Here is a 24,496-nt window from a genome sequence, read left to right on the forward strand (position 1 = left end):
GAAGTTCACACCTACAGATGAGCTGGACTGTCCACACCACTCTCTGCAGAGTCCTGCAATTGAGGGAAGTACAGTTCCCATACCAGGCAGTGATGCAGCCAGTCAGGATGCTCTCAATTGTGCCCCTGTAGAAAGTTCTTAGGATTTGGAGGCCCATACCAAACTTCTTCAACCATCTGAGGTAAAAGAGGTGTTGTGCTTTTTTCACCACACAGCCAGTATGTACAGACCACATGAGATCCTCAGTGATTTGTATGCCAAGGAACTTAAAGGTGTTCGCCCTCTCAATCCCAGATCCATTGATGTCAATAGGGGTTAGCATTTCTCCATTCCTCCTGTAGTCCACAACCAGCTCCTTTGTTTTTGTGACATTGAGGGAGAGGTTGTTTTCTTGACACCACTGTGTCAGGGTGATGACTTCTTCTCTGTAGGCTGCCTCATTATTATTTGAGATTAGGCCAATCAATGTAGTATCATCAGCAAATTTAATTAGCAGATTGGAGCTGTGGATGGCGACTCAGTCATGGGTATACAGAGAGTAAAGGAGGGGCTTAGGACACAGCCCTGAAAGGCACTTGTGTTGAGGTGCAGAAGGGCAGAGGTGAGGGAGCCCACTCTTGCCACCTGCTGGCGATCTGACAGGAAGTCCAGGATCCAGCTGCACAAGGCAGGGTGAAGTCTGAGGTCTCTGAGCTTCTTGTCAAGCCTGGAGCCTGGTGTAAGATGTTGAACTGCAGTCCAAAAACAGCATTCTCACATTAGCATCCTTCTTCTCCAGATGTGTAAGGACAATGTGTAGAGCTGTGGCTCTTGTGTCATCTGTCGATCGATTGTGTCAGTAGGCAAATTGTATGGGGTCCAGTGTGGGTGGCAGCATGCTGCAGATGTAGTCCTTGACCAGCCTCTCAAAGCATTTGCTTATTATTGAGGTGATGTGACAGGATGCCAGTCATTCAGAAAGGTTACCTTGGTCTTTCCAGGTACAGGGACAATGGTGGATGTTTTGAAGCAGGAGGGCACTCTACACTGGGAGAGGAAAAGATTAAAAATGTTTGTAAACACACCTGCCAGTTGTGCCTCGTACATCCTGAGAACCTGCCCTGGGATGCCATCCGGTCCCGCACTCTTGTGACTGTCCACCCGTTGGAAACACCTGCGTACTTCAGCCTCAGAAATGACCAAGGTGCGGGTCACTTTGGCGGCTCTCCTCAAGGACTTAGTGTTGGCAATATCGAACTGAGTGTAAAAAAGATTTAGCTCATCTGGAAAAGAGGCAGCGATGTTGGAAACACCACTGCACTTAGCTTTGAAGTCTGCGATGATGTGCAGACCTTGCCATAAGCTGCATGTGTTGTTGGTGGAGAGTTGAGCCTAGATCTTGTCCCTGTATTGTCGTTTCGCTGCCTTACTGACTTTATGCAGATCATAGCTACATTTCTTGAGCTCCTGCTGATTACCAGCAACGTAAGCTCTGTGTCGTGCAATAAGTACTGTTCGCACAGAACTGTTGACAGGCTAACCCCTTTACTCTCCATATACCCGTCACTGTGTCACTACTGTTACGCACCAGCAGCAACAGATATGAAACTGAGTCAGGTTTTTATAAATAAACAACAAAATTTATTAACCTCTACTCAAAAACATAGAAATGAAAACAAACGACTAACTTAAACAGAAGTTAACAGTGTTATGCGTCTTTAGTTATCAAAGAGTCGAACTTAAAGACAATCCTTAACAGATCTTACTCAAACACAGTCTTATGGTGGTAGTGCAAAGAGTCCAAGTGATTTATGAAATAAGTGAGAGGAGAGACTTCCTGAACCAGCGATGAAGAAGAGACAAAACTGCTGATGCAGATCCCAGCCGAGAAATGCCTTGTCCGAAGAGATCATGAAGAATAAGATTTCTCACAGTAACTGACCTTTCGCTGGAGGTGGTCACCACACAACACCCAAGACAACGCAGGGGTTAACTGAAAGTGTGTGCCACAATACCCATATGGACCATACCAAATTTCAATCACAGAATGCCGTTGATTTCTACCCAACTCTTTGGTTTCATACGAAGCTGGTAATATACATACCCCCCCTCCCCCTCCTCCTCCCTCCTTCCTCGAATACATAACCACCGACTGTGACTCCCCAACGAAACAACTACTCAACAAACTGTGGTCTCCCCTTTTATACCGGTTGGAACATGCCATGACATGACATCACATCACCCCACTATCATGCTAATTACATCATACCAATCTCACGAGACAATTACATCATGCTCACGAGATACTCATGGGGGACAGGTAACACCAGCCACAGTTCCAATCTGCTATTTAAATCCTGCAAATCATTGTAATTAACGTTGTAAAACAATAAAACATGAACACTTCTGGGGAGTTTAGAATTAGTACATTTGGCTCATCGAGTCTGCTCTGCCATTTCATCATGGTTGATCTATTTTTCCTCTCGGTCCAGTTTCCTGCCTTCCTCCTGTATCCCTTCATGCCCTGATCAATCAAGAATCTATCAACCTCTGCCTTAAGTATACATACAGACTTGGCCTCCACAACTGCCTGTGGGAATGAATTCCATAGATTCCCCATTCTCTGGCTGAAGAAATTACTCCTCATCTCAGTTCTAAAAGGATGCCCCTCTATTCTGAGGCTGTGCCCTCTGGTCTTAGACTCTCCCACCATAGGAAGCATCCTCTCCACATCCACTCTATCAAGGCCTTTCACCAGTCCATGGGTTTCAATGAAGATTTAATCTTATTCTTTTGAATTCCAGTGAATACAGGCCCACAGCCATCAAATGCTTTTCACATGACAATAGATTCATACCAAGAATCGTTTTCATGAACCTCCTTTGAACCCTCTCCAGTTTCAAAATATATCTTTATGCAAACTCTTCCAGAAATTATTAAATAATTTTTCAAACTAAGGAAGTTAGTTACGAAATGCAAACAGTTATTGAATAGGGGAGGCAACTAGTTAATTCAAAAGACAACAAGTCTTCAAAAACAAAACTGTTTAAATGTAGCCTCTGGCAGTAATCAGTTGCCTGGAGTAAGCTGCCAATTCACAGTAGGAGTCCACTTAAGAGATCTGCTTTGGAAAATGACAGGACAGAATCTTTAACTGACACTTGTAAAACACAGTAGATTCTGGTTAATTGGGACACATCAGGACCGATACAAGAAGCATGGCCTCAATTAGCTGAGGTTTCATGGAAATAGTTTAAAAAAGACAAACTACCATGTAACTGAAAAACAAATTGTGTATTTAAATGAAATACAGAACGAATTAGAACACTACCATTATCACTGCAGTACAATATAACTGTGTATTAGTTCCTAATTTTACTGACAGAGGAATTCATTCAGTGTATGCTACTGAGTTCTTTTGATTGATTGTAAATGAACAAAATTGGTGTAGAAACCTATTGCAGATAATAGACTGCCTTCATTGCCTTCCTGTATGAGGTAGATTCAGAAATCACTGCTGCTTAGTTTGGCATTTGTCAGCCCAAATGAATAACATAGACAAGTACATGCAACTGACACTATTTAAAAACTATTTGCTCTAAGTACAGTGTAGTTGCTAAAGGCCACATAAGTATACGCAACTGATCCTAGTTGGAAACTGTTGCATCCTCCAAATCTACGTTTTCATTGCAATATTCAAGGTGATTGTTGATACCTTCAAATTCTTCATAGTTCCTAATTTGTTGAAGTAGTGAAATTGTTTCATTTTCACTCTTAGCCATTTCTCACATCTCCAAGTCTGAATGCTTGAAATCATAGTGAGCAAAACAGTTCTGAATTACCTTACTTGTTATTTCTCGCCAACTGTCAGTGACAAAAAACACTGCTTTTTGAACACAAACACACACAACTGACACCATTTATAAACTGTTCACTATCAACTTCAGAGGATGATGGAGACAGGAGCCCATCAATGGCCTATGCTCCACTTAGAAGCTAAGGGCCGAAGTAAGTAAGTAATATTGTCTAACAAAGAAGTTTAAAAACTAATGTTCTGTGTTGATTTCCTCCAGAACCCAAAGATACAGAAGTTCCTAGGCCCTTATGATATGTTGGAGCAACATTCCTCTGGACCAAGGCTCATTACACAGTACATATAACTCACACATAAAGTATTATTACCACAAATAAATTAACAAATAATAACAAATATATGAGACAATTTAAAAAATAAGCAGTATAGTCTAGTGGCATTTCATACAGGATGGGAGTATATGATAAGATTCATAGGTGGTGGCAGGGAGTCTTACGGCCTGGAGGAAGAAGTTGTTTCCCATCTTAATAGTTCTTGTTGGAATGCTACTGTATCTCCTCCCTCATGGTAGGGGGCCATAGAGATTGTTCGATGAATGGAGAGATCACTGACAATGCTAAGGATCTTGTGTATGTAGCGTTCCTGATAAGTATCTCTCATAGAGCCCAGGTGAGCCTCTCAGCAGTCCTCACAGTCCTTTGTAGGGACTTGCAGTCAAATGTCTTGCAATTCTGGGACCTGACAGTGATTTAGCTGGTCAGGATATTCTTGACGGTGTTGCTGTAAAAATTCATTAAAATGGGGAGAGGAGGAGGAGCCTCACTCATTTCAGTCCTCTCAGTAAGTGGAGATGCTGCTGTGCTTTCTTGGTCAAAATGGTGGTGTGGTGAGATCGTCTGTTATGTGCACCCCCAGAAACTCAGTGTTCATGACTCTCTCCACAGGGGCACTGTGTATGTGCAGTGAGGAGTGGTCAGCCTGCACCTTCCTAAAGCCCACATTCATCTGCCTAGTCTTGCCCATGTTGATATTCAGGTTGTTGTACTCGCACCATTCTACTAGCCACTCTGCCTCCTGTCTGTATGCTGCCTCGTCATCGTTGTTCACGAGGTCAGCTACTGCTGTGTCATCGCCGAACTTGATGACTTGGTTTGAACTGGATCTAGCAGTGCAGTCATGTGTCAACAGCATGAACAGCAGTGGGCTGAGCATGCAGCCCTGGAACGCACCAGTGCTCAGTGTGATGGAGCTAGAGATGTTTCTAACAACACAAACTGTCTGTGGCATTTGTGTCAAGAAGTCCAGGATTCAGTAATGTAAAAAAGTGTGTAAATGTTTTGAAGAATCAAAGGAAGATGCAGACAATAAGACAAATTGTTTGATATAAAAGACATCAAGGTCAAATTTGAGTTTGTCATATGTACAGATACCAGAAAACATAAATAAAACCTAAATTATATATTTTTTCATGAGAAAATACACAATTAGAACATAGCAAAGTTCATTTTAGGGTAAAGTGGTTAATATGGTCATAGTAGTGATTTGGATAGTTAGGGTCACTTGTGATGGAAAAAAATACTCAGAATCAATGTGGATGTCATCATGGTGCAGAAATTACAAATCAATCAGATGAAGCTTTATGAGATCATGAGATATCTATGATCCAACATCTTTAGAGGGATTGGAATTGTGTCCTGAATCTGCCAAGGAACAAGAGGCAGGCAAGCATTACCACTTCACACTCCAGAAGGATACTGAAGAGGTAAATGAGGAACAGATTATTTCTGTACATTTTCTGATTCATCTTTTGTCTCACTGTCTTCTTGTGACAGTGAGACAACTTTCTGTATTTGACTGTCCCAGTTTTGATATTAGGATCTTCTTTCCCATATTGCTTCTGCCAAACCATATTAATTTTAATCATGTCTTACCATTCATAAATAAATGGTATCTTAGTTTTGTTGTCCCTGTGTGAAAGATGCCATGTTGCTTCTTCCCCTCTGCCATCCAACATTGAACCCATGAACACTACCTCACTTCTTTAAAATTATATTTCTGTTTTGCACTATTTTTAATCTAACTTTTTTGATTTACTTATTTTTTTCCTTCTACAAACATTTGTATATGTCAGTGATAACAAACCTGATTTTGATTCTGATGCTGTTAATATGACCTGTCTGAACCCACAGTCTGCACGTACTTGGCATGATCAATGTGACGGAGAGCATTCCGTAACAACAAACACACACACACACACACACACACACACACACACACACTGCCTTGTCACTCTGCTATCATTGCGCTGAGTGTGTGCATTTCAATGTCTTCCCCGATATATTCTTATAATGGGTCCTAAACCGAGCTGATACACTCAGGTTGCCTTTATGGTGCCTTTCCCACCATATAAGACAGAATATTCCATTTTTTTCGGAATGAGGATGTGTAAATGTGTAGTATTTCATGTAGGAACTTCTGTTTATTTTGTAACGATTGTAACTACATTATGGGGTGCATCATATTCTAAGTCATGTGTAGTCTTAAGTTAATTTTGTGGGTAATAAAAGATGGTATGTCCTGGTGCCGAATAAAATGAGGCTTTTCGCCCTCAGTAGGAGAGGGAGATTGGGGCTGCCAGGACAAAATAGTATGGAGCTATTATTGTTTTCTAGTAGATATCTTTTGTAAATATTGGCAGTTTTCTCTAATTTTGCAGACTTTGGAAGTTTGATTTTTGACACATTTAATAAACACCCTTGTATTAAAGTGCTAAGCAACTACAGCCATTTTTTCCTTGGGCCAGAACTCACGTATCTAATAATCACAATTGATACTATAAGTTTGGTTATCCAGAAATTCCACAGAGAAATCCAAATCTCCAAAATTACTACTTTCATGGCACTACAAAATTGGAAAATGGGAGGATGAATTTATACTGCGTTCCCTATGCCGATCTCTTATGAGAACACAAAATTATTATTTCTCTTTTTATATTGACACTCAATTTTTCTGGCTGTAAGTTTGAAAAAATTGTGTACAGAATGAGGCATCAATATTAGAAAATCATGACTGCTCTGAAACGCGTCCGATTCCAAAATAGGACAAGGCTTCAGAGGAAATATGCAGGGATCATATGAAATATATAAGTGGTGAGGTTATCAGACCTTTGAAGCTTTTTCATGTGTAAATCTGTATAAATCTACTTTGTCCCATCACACTGATGTCTCAAACTCACCCATTTAAAAAAAAAACAAATGCTAAACGTATTGTGCAGCACTCTTGACAATATTAATGAAGCCTGGGTCCAACTTAGCAAGAATGTAGAATATCCTCTGCAACGAGCGTCAAACATACAAGTACCGAGCTGATGTGTTGATTTGCTTTGTATATGAGCAAAGTTCCAAGCAAATTGTTGAATTCAAGTTTGTCCCTCTTGTTATGCAAAATATTTTTTTCTTGATCTATTACACCACTCCTCAGCAAAAGCTCAGTCTGATGTGAGCCCTAGCAGAGCTCCTGATCTGTTTCATCATGTCTTTGATCCAGTAGTTTTTGAGAAAATACAATTGTTTACATGAATTTCAAAGGATCTAAGAAAAGAAATATCATGAGATCTGTGAAATATTCCTTCAATGTAGACAAAATTTAGTGTGTAAAAGAGCATGATTTTCAATAATTATTTAAGGACATCAGTGAATCCTCCACAATCACCGTTTGCACAGGTGCACCACAAGGCTGTGTGCTCAGCCCCCTACTTTACTTGCTTTTACTCATAACTGTAAAGTGGAACACAGCTCCAGTTCCATACTTAAGTTTGCTGATGACCCCACTGTTGGCTGAAAAAAAGGTGGTGACAAATTAGCATATAGGAGGAAGATTGAAAATCTGGTTGGATGGTGCCATAACAACAACCTATTACTCTATATCAGCAAGATCTATGACATGATTATTGAGTACAGGAGGAAAAAATTGGAGGTCCATGAGTCAGTCCTTATTTGGGGATCAGAGTTGGAGATCGTCAGCAATCTTAAATTCCTTGGTGTTATCATATTTGAGGATCTGTCCTGGGACCAGCACGTAAGTGCCATTACAAAGAAGGGACAATAATTCCTCTACTTTCTTATAAGGACCACACACACCTCTCATACAAACTCTTCTCCCTTCTGCCATCTGGCAAAAGGCACCAAAGTATTTGGGCTCTCACGACCAGACTATGTAACAATTTCTTCCCCCAAGCCATCAGACTCCTCAATACCCAGAGCCTGGACTGACATCAGCCTACTGCCCTCTACTGTGCATATTGTCTTGTTTATTATTTATTGTAATGCCCTCACTGTTTTGTGTACTTTATGCAGTCCTAGGTAGGTCTGTAGTCTAGTGTAATTTTGTGTTGTTTTACGTAGTTCAGTGTAGTTTTTGTATTGTTCATGTAGCACCATGGTCCTGAAAAACATTTCGTTTTTACTGTGTACCGTACCAGCAGTTACGGTCAAAAAGACAATAAAAAGTGACTTGACTTGACTTGAAGTTTGCGTAGATTTGGCGCAGTGTCTATAGATGAACAGTGGAGAGTGTCAGAACTGGCTGCATCAAGGCCTGGTATGGAAACACCAATGACTAGGAATGGGAAAGTCTACAAATAGTGGTGGATACAGTCCAGTCTATCATAGGATAAGCCTTCCACCTTCCCCTCCATTGACCACAACTACAATGAAAGCTTCCACATACTTCCTATAATGAGGTGACCAGAAATGAACACAATACACCAAATGTGGTCTAACCAAAGTTTTATAGAGCTGCAAGATTATCTTACAGTTCCTGAACTCAATCTCCCAACTTATGAAGGCCAAGACACTATAAACCTTCTTAATCACCTTATCAACTTGCACAACAACTTTAAGGGATCTATGGATGTGGACCCCAAGATCACTCTGTTCCTCCCCCCGCTAAGAATCCATCCATTAACCTTGTGTTCTGCCTTCAAGTTTGATCTTCCAAATTGTCATAATTCACAATTTCTTGGATTGAACTCCATCTGTATCTTCTCTGCCCAGCTCTGCATCCTACCAATGCCCCATTGTAACCTACTACTGCCTTTTACATTAATTAAAAACTCTTCCCACCATTGAGCACATCTACAAAAAAGGCTGGCAAAAGGAAGCGGCATCCATCATTAAGGACACCCACCATCTAGGCCATGCTCCTTTCTTGCTGCTGCCATTGGGAAGGAGGTACAGGAGCCTTAGGGCCCCCACCACCAGGTTCAGGAACAGTTATTACCCTTCAATGCCATGGATAACTTCACTCATATCAGCTCTGTGCTGATTTCACAACCAATGGGCTCACTTTCAAGAACAATTAACATGTTCTCAGTATAATTTATTTACTACTTTATTATTATTATTTGTATTTGCACAGATTGTCTTCTTTTGCACATTGGTTGGTTGTCACTCTTTGTATGTATTTTTTAATTGATTCTATTGTATTTCTTTGATCCACTATGAATGCCAGCAAGAATCTCGGTAATATGTATATGGTGACATATACATACTTGGATAAAACCTTTACTTTAAACTTTGAACTTGCAACTCGGAAAATGACATGAAAGTGAAAGTGGAACACTTTGTCTACAGTTCGGCCAATAACTGCTATACTGTATAATGAAAATGTTTTATTACACTGTGTCTATAAAAAGTATTCATCCTCCCCCTTGGAAGTTTTCACGTTTTATTGTTTTACAGCATTGAATCACAGTGGACTTGATTTGACACTGATTAACAGAAAAAATACTCTTTTGTGTCAAAGTGAATACAGATCTCCACAAAGTGATCTAGATTAATTACAAATATCAAACACAAAATAATTGATTGCATAAGTATTCACCCCCTTTAATATGACACACCAAATCATCACTGGTATGGCCAATTGGTTTTAGAAGTTGCGTAATTAGTCAAGTGGAGATTACTGTGTGCAGTGAAGGTGTTTCAATTGATTGTAGTAAAACTACACCTGTATCTGGAAGGTCCAATTGCTGGTGAGCCAGTATCTTGGCAAAACCTACACCATGAAGACGAAGGAACACTCTAACCAATTCCGTAAAAAGGTTATTGAAAAGCACAAGTCAGGAGATGGATACAAGAAAATTTCCAGGCCACTGAATATTGCCTGGAGTACAGATAAGTCAATCATCAAGAAATGGAACGAATATGGCATTGCAGTAAATCTACCTAGAGCAGGCCGTCCTCAAAAACTGAGTGACCATGCAAAAAGGGGACAATTGAGAGAAGTCGCCAAGAGACCTATGACAACTCTGGAGGAGTCACAAGCTTCAGTGGCTGAGATGGGAGAGACTGCACATACAACAATTGTTGCCCCTGTGCTTCACCAGCCACAGTTTTATGGGAGAGTGGCAAAGAGAAAGCCACTGTTGAAAAAAACTCACATGAAAGCTCGGCTAGAGTTTGCCAGAAAGCACATGGGAGACTCTGAAGACAGCTGGAGGAAGGTGGCATGCATAGTCAAAACACTCAAAAGAGGCTACTATCCAAAAGAGACCAAAACATAGAACGGCCATTGCCCATCGCAATATCATTAGAGACTGCAGCAAAGGATGCAGCAGAACTACAGAAAAGGTTAGAATGTGAAATGCACAAAATGTCTATGAGTGGTGTAAAAAGCCTAAAATATTATTGATGTGGCGAATCCTCCCATGATGCAAATTACTGTTGGTTCAAGGAAAAAGACTGCAGAAAGTGTCACAGACAAGGTCACATAGAATGAGCAAAGTAGACAAAAGCACAACCAAGTGAAAAGCCTCAAACACAAAACTAAGCAAATACATAAAGTTACCGAATGTAAAACAGAATCAGACAACATAGAGTCTAATAAAGGTGAACTGTAATGCCTAGAACTGCGCGGTATAACTGAAGCAGGTCACAAAATCATCTGGAGCACAATAGATGTGTCTGGTGTAAAACTGAAAATGGAACTGGATACAGGGCCAGCTTTGTCCATAGTTCCAGACAGACTATTTTCTAAGGTACTATTAGATAAGAAATCATTGATGCTAAAGACTTACACAGGTGAAAAAGTGTCTCCCAAAGGCAAACTGAAAGTAAATGTGATGTATGGGGGTCAAACACAACAATTAGAGCTTTATATATTGGAAAGTCAAGGGCCAGCACTTTTCATATGTGAATGGTTGAGAAAAGTCCAACTAGACTAGCACTCAATCAAAGCTCTCAGTGTGACATCAACAGGCAATAGCAGCCCAAATAGTAGCACTGACCAGAGACGGGCACAGCTGCTTAATGCTACTGAGAAGGTGTTTGAGAAGGGGATTGGTAATCTCAAAGGCTGAAGGCCAGAATTGAACTGGATGAAACAGCAACACCAAGATTCCATAAAGTGCATCCAGTGCCTTATGCACTATGTCCTAAAGTGGATGCTGAACTGCAGAGCTTGGAGGCATCTAGAGTTCTCTCTAAGGTTGAGTGGAGCGATTGTGCCACTCCCAGTGTCCGGTGATCAAGAAAGGGAAAGCGGAGCTGTTGGCATACGTGGGGATTTCGAGGTGAACATCAACCCAATGCTGCGTACTGTGTTGTATCCCCTGACATGAATAGAAGACATTTCTGCATCTTTGGCAGGCATGGTGAGGCTTTCAAAGATTGACTTGTCACAAACCTATCTGTAAATGGAGATTGAGGAGATAAGCAGGAAATTCCTCACAATCAACACTCACAAAGGACTGTTCCAGTATAATCGTCTCATCATTGGCGTTGCATCAGCTCCAGCAATTTGGCAAAGAGCAATGGACCAAGTGCTCCAAGATAGCCCAGGAATACAGTGTTACCTCAATGACATCATCGTGACTGACAAAAATGATGAAGAGCACCTACAGAACCTTGGTAAAGCGCTTACCAGGCTGAATGAGTGTCACCTGCATGCTAAGAGAGAGAACTGTGAGTTTTTGAAAAATGAAATCTCATATTGTGGACGTGTCGTTGACAAGCATGGCTTACATAAGTCACAAGAGAAGATTGAAGCAGTGCTACAGGCACCCTAACTGGAAAATATGCCACAACTCATGTCATACTTGGCCCTTGTAAACTACTAGCACTGGTTTCTCTCAAACATTGCTACAGTGCTGCATCCATTGAATGCATTGTTAAAGACAGGAGCAGAGTGGGATGAAGATCAGACTTGGAGATGTCATGCGGACCAGATACTGGATGCTCAACCGAAGAACATACCTGAGTCAATTTCATCCAATAAGACAGACACATTACAGTCACCGGACTTACCTCTCAGTGATGATCATGTCACTATCAGTGACACGGAAAACCGAGAACGTTGTCTTGGACAAGACACCTACCAAACCCAATTCCTCTCCACAGGTCCAGAGGCATGACAAGAATGTTATCATTGACAAGACAGCTGCCAAACCTGATGCCTCTCCGCAGGTCCAAAGGCTCTATCCTGAAAGAAACAGAGTGCCACCCAAAAGACTGAACCTTTAGAACTGTGAACTGTGAAGTTAGTTACGGATTGTTATTGTGAAAGCATATTTATTTGGATATGGATTTATAAAAGGGAAATTGAATGTTTTGTTCATATACATTTTTATGTTGCATTAATCTAAAGGGGAAGTGTGTAATGTATGGAGCTATTTCTTTTAGAGCAATGGACCCCGCCCCCCCCAGCACTATGGATTGATGGGTTGTCTACATATGCACTGTTGTCTACGTATGCACATTGTTCTCTCTCTTTCTCTCGTTACAATGTGAATTCACCAGTTAAAGGCATCTCCCACATGCATGCTTTTATTTAATCGATATGTAGTTGTGCACAGACACAGCAAGATCTGTTTTCACTTTGACACAAAAGAGTCTTTTTCTGTTGATTGGTATCAAAAAAGGCCAAATTAAATCCACTGTGATTCAATGTGTGTGTGAATACTTTTTACAGGGACTGTATTTCATTGTGATACTAAAAAAGACCATTCATCCCATGGAATTTATGTTGGTTTTTGAAACAATTTTATCACTCCTATTCCCAACTTAGTTCTCTGCAACCTCGTCTCTCTCGGATGTCCATCAACTCCCCACTGCGTTTCTGCCCACCCACTTACACCCTGGGCAATTTACAGTAGCCAATAAACCTCCTGATGGCTAATTGTTTCAAAAGTATAAGGAATTTGAAGAACCCATATGGCCACAGGAAGAATCTTCTAGCTCTTCACAGAGAGCACTGGAGTTCAGGATCAAACCGAGGATGCTGAGATTGAAGCCAAATCCAGGCAACTGTGCTCCCTTGATCTACATGACCTGCCAGCAAGTTCCTTGCACTAATTGAAGCATACTATTATGAACAATAGAAGGAATGAAGCAGAATTTTAACAGTAACAATATAGATGGTCATGAATCAGCCTGTTGTCAGATGTACATTCCTTTGCCTCACTCCCTGTTCTTAAGACACTGGCAGTAATGAAGGAACAGTGGTTAAAAAGTAACAGATGGTGGACAGTGGGAGGCCTAGAAAGCATTCCACAGAGTAGTTGAGTCTATACAGCAACTGAGATCTCAGAGAAACATTATTGCACGTCAGTTAACAGATTAAAATGTTGTTTCCAGGTTGCAGGTTCACTGATGATACATTTAATTTATTGTTCTAGAAAATTAAATATGTTTCATTTGTTGCTTCAGTCAAAATGGGGCTCATCAGCATTGGTTGGCGGCTCATCTAGGAAAAGGAAAACTCTGGCCTCAAACTTCCGCTGCCTTGCAGCTATATCCACTCGTGGGGAAGGTTTCAAGAGTAAATCCCAAGGAAAAATCTTGAGCTGGGGTCCTTAAGGCAATCCTGTGTTGATTTCAACTCTGACTGGAAACTCCTGGTGCCAAACTGTATCGGTCTCTGCCATTCCTTTGGATTCATCAGCTGCATGGGGGTGGCTAATGCATGGACAACAGCTTGCTCTCCATATTGTACTGTCCTGACTTGTGTATATAATACAGATGGCTTGGACACAACATCCATGGTCAACCCTGACCAACAGAGACCTCTCTCATTTGTTGTATTAATATAGCAGAGATGCATATTGTTCATTCATTTATGTATGATGATTACGTTAACCTCGGTTATGCACAATAACTGAGTTTTTTGCAGGAATAACATTTTAATTTTGGAAATAATTTCTATCGTGTATATACAGAAAATACAATATAATCAGTTCACACCTTTATATTCATTGTGCCATTAAGTCAAAACCTTGTATTTATAAAACCTCTTTGAACAATACAACTTTAACTCTACACTGGCCACAGCACTCCTGTGTCAATTGGAGGCAGGACCTTAGACTGCAGTCCTTCACCACAAAGCCTTTGCATTGATTGCACCAAGCATTAGTGGGTCTCTTTCCACATGCTCCTGCAGCCTGGAATGTGCCAGGCAGCAGCTTTTACTTCTGGACATCTCATAATACCGGAAGACCAACAAGTTTCAGGCAGACCAAAGTGCATTGTTCACCTTATTGATGATCTTCCAACAGCACTTACGGTTTATCTTCATATCCATGTCTAAAGAACAGCCCATGGATCAGAGAGTTCTCCGTTATGAGCCTCAACAAGGATGCTCACATCCTTTTTCAGGACCTCCTTGCAAATGTACAGTCGACAAAGAAGTTGATAATCATCATTCAACCAGCTGATCTATCTCACTCCTGTACACCCCCTCATCACCATCTAAGATAATAGCAACAGTGGCACCATCTGTGAATACGAATGACATTTGAGCTGTGCTTAGCCACACAGAGAAAGAGCAGAGCAGCAGGCTAACCACACTTCCTTGAGGTGCACCTGTGCTGACAGTTGTAATGATGAGATGTTATCGCCAATCCATACTGACTGTGGTCTCCTGATGAGGAAGTAACGGATACAACTGCAGAGTGAAGTACAGAGGCCCAGGTTTAGAAACTTGGTGATTAACACTGAGGGGTTTGAACAAAGAGCTACAATTGATAAACAGCAACCTGACATGTTTTTCAGTGCTCCAAAGCAGAGTGGAGAGCCAGTGAGATTGCATCTGTTGTAGATGTGTTGTGATGGTTGGTAAATTGCAGCAGGTCCAGGTCTTTGCTCAGTCAGTAATTAATTCTAGGCATAACCAACCTCTCAAAGCACTTCATCACAGTTGGTGTGAGGGCCAGAGGTCGACGATTGTTGAGGCTGTGCACCCTGCTTCTCTTGGGCACCAGTATGATTGAGACCCTTTTGAAGCAGATGGGAATAGACTGCAGCAGTGAGAGGTTGAAGATGTTCTTGAACTCTCCAGTCATCTGGTCTGCACAGGCTTTTCAGTTCCGTGCAGGATAAACCATTGGGGTCTGTCACCTTGTGGGGTTCACCCTCTTGAAGGACGTTCTGCCATCGGCCTCCAAGACAGATATCACAAGGTCACTGAATGCTGAACACACATGTGTAGTTCTATTCTCCCTTTCAAAAAGTGCACAAAGGGCATTAAGCTCATCAGGGAGTGAGGCATTACTTCATTCTCCTTTAGGTTTCTTCTTGTTGGAAGTAATGGTGTGTAAGCTCTGTAACAGCTTTCTTTCATCCAACTGTGTCTTTAATTTTTCATGGAACAGCCTTTTGACATGCACAATGGCCTTCCACTGATCATACCCGGACTTGTGGTGTTCTGGATTGGCTGTCTTAAAAACCACAGACCAAGCTCTCAGCAGACTGGAAATCTTCTGATGCATCACAGTCTTCTGGTTTTGGAAAATTCAGAATGTTTTCAAGGCACACTCTCATCCACATGGGTCTTGAAGAAAACAATAACTGCCATGGCATGCCCATTCATACATGAAAATGAAATGCCGAATACGGTCCAATTCACCAATTCAAATCAGCCCTGTGAACTCCCCTCTGCTTTCCTAGACCCTAATCAGTCCTCACCACTGTTGCTGTAGTCCCCATGCTCTGACTGCATGCTGGGAGTAGAAATACAGCCAGTTGATCTGACTTGCCAAAGAGTAGGCCTGGGATGGCATGATAAGCATTCTTGTTGATGGTACAAAGAGATTGATAATATTGGCTCCTCTAGTTCCACAGGTTACATGTTGGTGGTAGTTTGGCAGAGACTACTTGAAGCTGGCCCCACGATAGTTGGAAAGGGGTCAGGATACATCGGTGAACCGGGCTGTGTTCAAGGACTCATCAGTGGATCTGAATGAATACACTGCAGCTGTCACAGACTTTATTAAAACAGTTGCAAGTGAGTGTGCCCCCCAAAAAATTATTCGGATTCTTCCTCAACCAGAAGCTCTGAAGGAATCAAGAGATGAGCAATCTGCTTAGGGCTAGAGCAGAGGCATTCAAGTCTGGTGACCAAGAAAGTCACAAGAGGTCCAGGTACAATCTCCAGAAAGCCATCTTACAGGTGAAGTGACAATTCTGGACTAAACTTGACTCAATGAAGGATGGTCAACAGTTATGGCAGGCCTTGAATATCGGTCAGCTCTTATAAAGTTAAATCAAGTGACTTGGGTGACAACAGGGCTTCGTTTCAAGATGAGTTCAATGCCTTTTTTGCTCACTTTGACCATCAAAACATGGAGGAACCTTCACAACCTCCCACAGCCTCCAATGATCCTATGATACCAGTCTCTGAGGCTAACATGCGAACAGCCTTCAGGCGGTGAACCATGGAAAGCATCTGGGCCAGACAGGGTGCTTGACCAAGTGCTGAAGACCTGTGCTGATCAACTGACTGGAGTGTGCACCGATATCCTTCACCTCTCACTTCAGCAGTCTGAGATACTCACCTACTTCAAGCAGGCTTCAATATATACCAGTGCCTAAGAAGAACGTGGTAAACTGCCTCAATGACTATCATTCAGTAGCAAATACATCCACGGTGATGAAGTGTATTGAGAGTTTGCTGATGAAACATATGAAATCCTGCCTGAGAAGCAACTTGGATCTGCTCCATTTTGACTACATTAGCAACAGGTACACAGGCAGATGCCACCTCATTGGCTCTTCACTCAACCCTGGAACATCTGGATAGCAAAGATGCTCTTTATGGACTGCAGCTCAGCATTCAATACTATCATCACCTCAAAACAATCCAATAAGCTACAGACTTTGGCCTCAATACCTCCTTGTGCAATTGGATTCTCGAATTCCTCACTTGCAGACCGCAGTCAGTTTGGATTGGCAGCAACATCTCCTCCTTGATCTCCATCAGCACAGGTGAACAAGGCAGTGTGCTTAGTCCCTTGCTTGACTTGCTTTACCGTTATGAGTGTGTGGCTACTGTTACATAAATGGAAACAATGAATATCAATTGAGACAGGTTATATAAAAACAACCAAACATTTATTAAACACGGATAAACGATAAAAAAAAACAAATGAAAACTTTAACCAGAAGTTAATCGATATGCAGCCGTTCAACAAATTGTCACTCGGCACTGGTCCTTAAAGTGTTAAATGCGAAAACAGTTCTTAAAGCGATAAAGTCAGATATAGTTCTTAAAATGGTAAATTCGGAAGTCCAACAGATTTATACGTTCAATTGGGAGAGACTTCTCTGGAGAAGGATTTCTTCATAGATGCGACTTTCCTGCCAGTTCTGTCCAAAGGATTCACGATGCGGTAAATAAACAGTTTAAAACAACTGACCTTAGTTTCTAGAGAGCAAACCTTTGCATGAACTCTTTTCTCTTTTGGCAGGAGTTATCTCGATGCAGGTCGCTACTCCTTCAACGAAGACTCAGTAAGGTCGATCCTTTGTTAAACTGCTGAACGAGGACGACTCCTCTCGATCCTTCGGTCCAGTACTTTGATAAAGTCTTCACTCTCCCTTCTACTGCTGGAATAAGGTCAATCAGCACATCTAACCAAAAATTTCCAGTCCAATAATATTATATCTTGCAACAGAAAGCAAAACTCCGTTTTAAAAATGAACCTGCGTCATAAAAACAAATATGCAACAGAAACGGAGACACAACACGTTCTACCTGGAAATCTACAAACTAAAAACTAACTGCATCATCTGGATCTTCCCTTTATATACCCATGGTGCACATGTCATCACATGACCTCACATCGGCGGGAAAATTACATCAGGTGACCTCCAAAAGACCATTACATCATTCTCGCAAAAAAAAAACACAGATCTCCTTGAGGCACGTAACACTACGTACGGCTCCAATGCCATATTCAAGTCTGCTGATGACAGCACAGTCATCGGCCAAATCAAAGGTGCTGACGAATAAGGATAGAGGAGGAAGACCAAAATGGTCTCAAAACAACTACCTCTTACTCAATGTCAGCAAGACTAAGGTGCAGATTATTGACTTCAGGACGAAACCAAAGGTCCATGATCCAGTTTTCATCGGAGGATCAGAGGTGGAGAGGGTCAGCAACTTTTAATTTCTTGGTGTTATTATTTCAGAGAACTTCCCATGGACCTGGCATGTAAGTGCGATTATGAAGAAAACACGGCAGTGCTTCTCCTCCCTTAGGAGTTTGCGTACTGTGGATTTACCATAACATCTAAAACTTTCACAAACTTCAAAAGATATGTTGTGCAAAGTATATTCACTGGCTGTATCATAGCCTGGTATGGAAACACCAATGCCCTTGAATGGAAAATCCTACAAAAAAATAGTGGACGTGGCCCAGTCCATCATGATAGAACTCTCCCCACCATTGAGCACATCTACATGAAGTGCTGTGGCAGGAAAACAACATCCATCATCAGGGATCCCCATCGCCCAGGACAAGCTCTCTTCTTGCTGCTTCCATCAGGAAGAAGGTACAGTAACCTCAGGACTCACACCACCAGGTTCAGGAACAGTTATTACCCCTCAACCATCAGGCATTGAACCAGTGGGGATAACTTTACTCAACTTCACTTGCCCCATCATTGAAATGTTCCCACAATCTATGGACTCACTTTCAAAGACTCTTCATCTCATGTTCTTGATATTTATTTCTTTTTGTATTTACATTGTTCGTTGTCTTTTGCACATTGGTTGAAAACCCAAGGTGCTGCAGTCTTTCATTGATTCTGTCATGGTTGTTATTATATTATGGATTTATTGATTATACTTGCAAGAAAATGAAGCTCAGGGTTGTATATGGTGACATATATGTATGTACTTTGAAAATTAATTTACCTTGAACTTTGAGGATGCATCGTCTCATGACTTTTGATCACAGTGCTCAGCTCTCCCAGAGTTCAGTTTAATGATTTGCTTGTGCTGTTACTAGGATTACAACATAAAACTTTCTTGAGAGATAGAATGGACAACAATTGACAGCTAGATGTTTCAGATTAGGGGAGCAGGATTGAGAAAGAACTGCCCCAACTGTTCACCACAAAGAGTTAATCGTGAAGCAAGTCCCTTTGCCTTTACCTGACACTGCTGTCCGCTACACGTGTTGGATGGTAAAAAACCGCAGCTAGAGCATTGTGCCTGGAATGTCGTGGTGAGCCAGCATTCACCCCTGTTGATTATTCAATATTTTAGTTGTATTTGAGAAATACAGTAAATATATTGTTTGATTAAACATTCTTGTTTATTTGAAACAATGGTTACAGGTTATATGTAAAAGTAAGTGAATTGCATATGCCATGAGGCCACCACGTGATATATGCGTGCTTTGCTTGAAGTAAACATGAACTAAGACTCGCATCTCTCAGCTCTCTTGCTTTCCTTTGAATTAGTTAACATTTTAGAGTTACATGGTTTTAGGGGTATTTTGAAAAAGAACCCAAGATGACTACTTATCCATTGAAGCACATCAAAACGTTCGCGTTTAAAAAAAGTAGCACATAGATCAAACAAACAGATAGATCAATAGGTACTTTATTGATCCCAAAGGAAATTAGTGTCACAGTAGCATTACAAGTGCACAGATATACCAAAATACAAATATTTGAAGGAAATAAGAAAGAATAAAAAATAAATTTCCTCAAACAGCCTAACTGGAGGGGGTCATCACTTCCTCAGCTATAGGTTGACTCATTATAGAGCCGAATGGCCGAGGATAAGAATGACCTCATATAGTCTCTTCGGAGCAGTGCAGTTGGTTTTGTCTTTAAAAAGTGCTCCTCTGTTCAGCCAAGGTGGCATGCAGAGGGTGAGAAACATTGTCCAGAATTGCCAGGATTTTGCATAGGGTCCTTTGTTCTGTCACAGCCTCCAGTGTGTTTGACTCCTAGAACAGAGCCAGGCTTTCTAATCAGTTTATTGAGCCTCTTGGCATCACCCATGTTGATGCTATTACCCCAGCACACCACTGCATAGGAGATTGTATTGGCAGCAACAGACTGGTAGAACATGTGAAAGAGAGGTCTGCATACTCCAAGGGACCTCCCTTTCCTCAGGAAGCAGAGAAGACTCTGGCCCTTCTTGTAAACAGCCTCTGTGTTGGTGCTCCACCAAGTCCGTCACCCAGGTGCACTCCCAGGTACTTATAGGCCCTCACCTCATCCACGTACACACCATCAATCGTAACAGAGAGCAGTGCAGGCTTAGTCTTCCTAAAGTCCATCACCATCGCCTTTGACTGATGTTGAGCTGCAGATGATTCAGCTTGTAGCATTTGACAAAGTCCTCCGCCAGGGCTCTATATTCATCCTCCTATCTTCCCTTTATACACCCAACTATTGCGGAGTAATCAGAGAATTTCTGCAGATAATTTGACTCAGTATTGTACCTAAAGTCTGAGGTATACAGGATAAACAGAAAGGGAGCCAATACAGTACCCTGCAGGGCCCCAGTGCTGCTTGTAGCCATGTCTGACACACAGCTCGGAAGCCACACAAACTGTGGTCTGCCAGTCAGGTAGTCCATTATCCATGATACAATGAAAGTGTCGACCTGCATTGGACGGAGCTTATCCCCCAGCAATGAGGGCTGTATGATATTGAAGGTACGTGAGAAATCAAAAAACATGATCGTCGCAGTGCTGCCCTGCTTATCCAAATGGGAGTGTTCTCTGTTCAGCAGGTAGATGATAGCATCGTCGACTCCAATGTGCTCCTGCTAGGCAAACTGCAGGGACCGAGGGTTGATCTGACCGGGGGTCGGAGGTGAGCCAGGACCAGCCTCTCTAGGGTCTTCACGATGTGTGAGGTCAGGGCCACTGGGCTCATTCAAGACTTTCAGTTTGCCCTTCTTGGGAACTGGTACCACACATGATGCTTTCCACTCAGTTAGGACCGATGAAATAGCGTCCAATGAAGGCATCAGTGTGCGTTGATCTGTGATGGCTGATCACGATGCTCAGCTCCTCCAATGTTTGCCTGGCATCAGCCAAGGATGGAATGTACACCGCTAGCGGGTAAAGACAGAAAAGCTCCCTCGGCAGATAAAATGGATGACACTTGACCACTAAATGTTCCAGGTCAGATGAGCAGGATTGAGGTTGAACTGCCACGTCTGCGCGCCACAATGAGTTAATCATGAAGCAGACCCAGTCAGGACTGGAACTGAGCCATCTGGTCTCAACTTGATGAACTGCTGCTGTGCTCCAGCTGCAGATTGTACTGCTCAGCATCTTTTAGTGTTTCCATCTGGAGCCTGGACATGATATCCAGTCCACCATTAGCATGCCACATCATCCAGTTGCATAGATGACGTTGATGGCAACACTGGGAGGAGCCAGCTTCTTAATAAGCATGGGAACGATATACATGTTGATCCACTGGAGCAGAGTATTTCTTAACATTACATCAGCCACATCATTGGCTACGGTGATTGTAAAGTTGCTTCCCCACAGCAGGATACTCAAGCTAGGAGCCTGGCAATTGCAGTGACCCTTGACCATACTGACAACCTATGGGACCACAGTCACAATAATATTTGAATGTTGTGAAGATGCAGTATCTACACTCTTGCAGAAAACATCAAACCAGCCGTCACCTTGCCAAGGCTGCAACACAATATGCAGTGGTTTTCACACTATGCACTTTGATTGATGCAACGTTCACACCAAAAGTTCGTGGTTTTTGAAGTTCACTGGACAATGGTCGATCAATGGCCTTGGCTTTTGTAAATTGTTACACTGTTTTCCCACAAAGCTACTAGCACTGATCACCCCACCTGTTCTTCCCTTGGTGAGAATGTACGATCATTGTACACATGTATAAAAGGTCGAATCGAGGTGGCAGGCTTGGGACCAAGAGTGTATTGGAACAGCAGAGCTCAGGTCTGAGTGTGAGGAATAATCCGCTGTTTGGCCGACTTAAGCACCAGGCCAGATTGAAAAGATCAGGGTGTCAGGGCCAGAGGCAAAGGGCGAGTTGGAGGTCAGCTCACTGTGTGCGAGGTTTACTCATGTGTGCGCTGAACTGAGGCTGTGACCTACAACCAACTGGCTCCTGGACAGCTCCCCCTCCCTGTTTCACCTTTCACCTTGTGTTTCACCCTCCCCTTCCTCCATCTTTTAACTCTGCTCATCATCTTTTTTTTCCCTCCAGTCCTGATGAAGGGTCTCAGCTTGAAACGTTGACTGTACTCTTTTCCATAGATGCTGCCTAGCCTGCTGAGTTCCCCTTACATTTTGCGTGTGTTGCGTGGGCTCCTGGACCAGCTGCATGAACTGGCTTCATGGCTGTGGAGTCACTTTCATATACTTCAGTTCTGATGTTATTTGCTTACTTTTTGTTGTTCACAGTGATGCTTCACTTCCCTTGTCCTGGAAATTGTACAGCAGCTTCTGTCATCCTGCAGTGTACTTGAAGGCAACTTTGAAATATCAGTTACCTGTGGAGTCCTGGAGACAGTGGATGTCCTTGGCCTCAATCATACGGCATTCCATCATGGACTTCCTAAAGAAGAAATTATGGTTTATAGATTTTCCTTTGCTGAGGTTCTTTATAATCACCTTGACTGTGTTATGAACCCCTTATCTTGCAGCAGGGTTCCTTGTTGACGCACTCATGAAGAAGCAATTTATATCAGATTATAGTTGCTAAAAAGGGGAGTTAGATCGGTTGCTGATCAGTGTAAAGATCTACCCATGCATTAGTAAGTTCTCTAATCACACTGCTACATGATTCGAAGAAGACCTTGAAGAATCCTTGTAATCATCTTCCCCCTCCTCTGTCGTCTTCCTTGCGTTTATCATTATCCTTGAAAACCTCACTCTGAAGATCTCATAGTTGATTACAGTTTCTCCCCAACCAGGTTCAGATAGCATACACAAACTTAGCCAAGATCAACTCTGTTTCCTGCATCTCAAAGAAGGTAATCCAGTCATTCTGGATGGCTGTTTTCCTTGCTGAACCATTGCTTTCCCTCTGCTACTATGAACAATGGACTTCACCACATCTCAACTATTTCTCATGCCTCTTTTTCACTCCACCTTTTCTGCCTCATTTCCACCCCATTGCCTTCACATTCACAGATCATTCTCTGTAATTTCTGTGACCTTCCACCACCAGACACATCTTCCCCTATCCTCCACTTTTAGCATTTCACAGGAATGCAAAGTCAAGGTGAGCACATGGTCAAAGAGTCAGAGAGCAACAGAAATCTAATCAGCAAAAGGTCCATGCTATTGTCATTCTGAATGTGCATCAAAATAATACTGCTCATGGAATCCGCAGCAGGTTGTCAGCAGCCTTTGGTTGACCAGCAATTGTCATGCAAAATCTGAGTTTTGAATTTGCACTAGGCAAGATTAGAGGCTTCATTGACATAAAGCAGCCTTGTGAAAGAGAGAGGTAGGTTTCAATTAATGTGTGTATTTTTAAAATCAGTTACTGGCACAAATTTAATTTTAAACATACTTAGTAGCTATCTAGTCTTTCAGTTTTTAATATTTAACTCTGTAATAGCATGATTAATGTTTGTAATCTTTTGAAAATGCTTTCATTAATTGTGAATGCCAGGCATATTCCAGTTCTCTGACAGCCATGACAGCTGCTAAACCTGAGGGCATGGTTTAAAAGCATTATTGGGAGGGGACTTCCCAATCATATTTAGAGAGCTCTGTGCTGTGCTGGGCCTTGCTGATCAGTAGCTCGCTCCAGGCCATTGTGAGTTAGTCAGTGAGTGATGGGCACAGGTGATTCACCATTCACTGAGACAGGCTGGACAATTTTTGTGACAACTGGTGATTTGCTGAATTTGATGACTTAGATGTAGTCAACAGCAAAAGGTAGCCTTCTAGACATGAAGATATAAAATAATTTAAGCATTGAAAAGGTTCTGCTATAAATGGGATGTCTAATGCAGCAATTATAGTTTAATTGAATCAAACTTCTCAACCTATTCTCAGTTGATACCAGTTTCCATTTACTCTGGATTAGGTTAGATTGAAACATAGAGTGAAATCTGCCATTTGCATCAATAACCAACATAGTCTGAGGATGTGCTGGGGACGGCCCGCAAGTATCGCCATGCTTCCGGAGCCAAAATACCATAGCCACAACTCACTAACCCTAACGTGTGCATCTTGGGAACGTGGAAGGAAACCGGAGCACCTGGTAGAAACCCACGTAGTCACAGGAAGAATGTACAAACCCCTTACAGACATCCGCAGGAATTGAACCCCGATCTTCTGGTCGCTGGCATTGCATAAAAGCATTCATTGAATGTTTTAAGTAACGAAAAGCAAGCTTTTATATAGTGCCTATGATGTAATAAGACATTTGGAAAACAGAGAAGGATCTC

This window comes from Mobula birostris, chromosome 6 (genome assembly GCF_030028105.1).
Source record: "Mobula birostris isolate sMobBir1 chromosome 6, sMobBir1.hap1, whole genome shotgun sequence".
In the NCBI taxonomy this organism is placed as follows: Eukaryota; Metazoa; Chordata; class Chondrichthyes; order Myliobatiformes; family Myliobatidae; genus Mobula; species Mobula birostris.